The sequence below is a fragment of the Dermacentor silvarum genome, chromosome 11, assembly GCF_013339745.2.
Source record: "Dermacentor silvarum isolate Dsil-2018 chromosome 11, BIME_Dsil_1.4, whole genome shotgun sequence".
Taxonomy (NCBI): Eukaryota; Metazoa; Arthropoda; class Arachnida; order Ixodida; family Ixodidae; genus Dermacentor; species Dermacentor silvarum.
In genome coordinates, this window is record NC_051164.1 from 67,201,688 (window position 1) to 67,203,661 (window position 1,974).

At 44.3% G+C, this 1,974-nt stretch overlaps 1 non-coding gene across 1 annotated transcript; it reads left to right on the top strand.

Moving 5' to 3' along the window:
• Positions 1-1,437: 1,437 nt before the first annotated feature.
• On the top strand, positions 1,438-1,509 carry Trnat-cgu (transfer RNA threonine (anticodon CGU)). Its single transcript has one exon. It is a non-coding gene; the product is annotated as a tRNA-Thr (tRNA).
• The last annotated feature ends 465 nt before the right edge of the window (positions 1,510-1,974 follow it).

A 1,974-nucleotide genomic window follows, 5' to 3' on the forward strand; every position in this document is an offset into this window, starting at 1 on the left:
TCCGGAGTCCCCCACTACGGCGTGCCTCATAATCAGAACTGGTTTTGGCACGTAAAGCCCCATAACTTAATAATATAATAATTTATTAATACACATCCGAAAGCAATAGAAAGAAACGGGCCTGTCTAAGTCCATGAGGACTTATCATAAGAAGCCAACAAACATTGACACGAAGGACAACATAGGGGAAGTTACTTGTACTTGCTAATTGAATTAAAGAAATGATAAATAATGGAAATGAAAACGGATGCAAAAACCACTGTCCGCAGGTGGGGAATGAACCCACGTCTTCGCATTACGCGTGCGATGCTCTCACCATCGAGCTACCGCGGAGCCGTTTTCCCATCCGCTTTCTGGGGTATTTATGTTTCACAACTACAACTAACACTGGGAGTGTTAGCCAGCGCCACCACTCACAAACCTTGGGGCGGATTACGAACATCCTTTCTGCCGCAGGCGTCACGAGCACGTGATCTTTTTTGGGTGATGGCAACTGGTCAATAAACCCACACATATGCTACCTGAAGGCATCAATGTTGCCGGATTCGAGCCCTCGTTATGTAATGAACGAGAAGAAAGGGAACCGAGGGACCCGATTTTTATTATTAATCATATCATAAGAAGCCAACAAACATTGACACCAAGGATAACATAGGGGAGCTTTGGTGTTAATGTTTGTTGGCTTCTTTTGATATGATTAATAAAAATCGGGTCCCTCGGTTCCCTTTCATCTCGTTCATTACATAACGGGGGCTCGAATCCGGCAACATTGATGCCTTCAGGTAGCATATGTGTGGGTTTATTGACCCGTTGCCATCACCCAAAAAAGATCACGTGCTCGTGACGCCTGCGGCAGAAAGGATGTTCCGCATCCGCCCCAAGGTTTGTGAGTGGTGGCGCTGGCTAACACTCCCAGTGTTAGTTCTAGTTGTGAAACAAATACTCCAGAAAGCGGATGGGAAAACGGCTTCGCGGTAGCTCAATGGTGAGAGCATCGCACGCGTAATGCGAAGACGTGGGTTCGTTCCCCACCTGCGGACAGTTGTTTTTTCATCCGTTTTCATTTCCATTAATTTATCATTTCTTTAATTCAATTAGTAAGTACAAGTAATTTCCCCTATGTTGTCCTTGGTGTCAATGTTTGTTGGCTTCTTATGATATGATTAATAAAAATCGGGTCCCTCGCTTCCCTTTCTTCTCGTTCATTACATAACGAGGGCTCGAATCCGGCAACATTGATGCCTTCAGGTAGCATATGTGTGGGTTTATCGACCAGTTGCCATCACCCAAAAAAGACCACGTGCTCGTGACGCCTGCGGCAGAAAGGATGTTCCACATCCGCCCCAAGGTTTGTGAGTGGTGGCTGCTGGCTAACACTCCCAGTGTTAGTTCTAGTTGTGAAACATAAATACTCCAGAAAGCGGATGGGAAAACGGCTCCGCGGTAGCTCAATGGTGAGAGCATCGCACGCGTAATGCGAAGACGTGGGTTCGTTCCCCACCTGCGGACAGTTGTTTTTCATCTGTTTTCATTCCATTAATTTATCATTGCTTTAATTCAATTAATAAGTACAAGTAATTTCCCCTATGTTGTCCTTGGTGTCAATGTTTGTTGGCTTCTTATGATATGATTAATAAAAATCGGGTCCCTCGGTTCCCTTTCTTCTCGTTCATGAGGACTTGCGTGACTATGCCCGGCAGAGTCGGTACAGCGATGTGGTTACTATTGACATATTAACTCATTTTTTAACATCTTTCAGACGAATAGTTGGTAGTAATTACATGGTAACAGACAATGACATAGGAAACAAAGATACAAAAGCATAAATATTGAAATAACGAATGCGAACAGTAATTCAACAGTTCGTCGTTAATTTCGTCATTAATTTCTTTACTCGCGTTTCACTAGCGTCACGGCGTTAAAAGCTCGTGCTTGTTAACCTCTCCCATCGTCGCAAACTTGCTCGCTTAACTC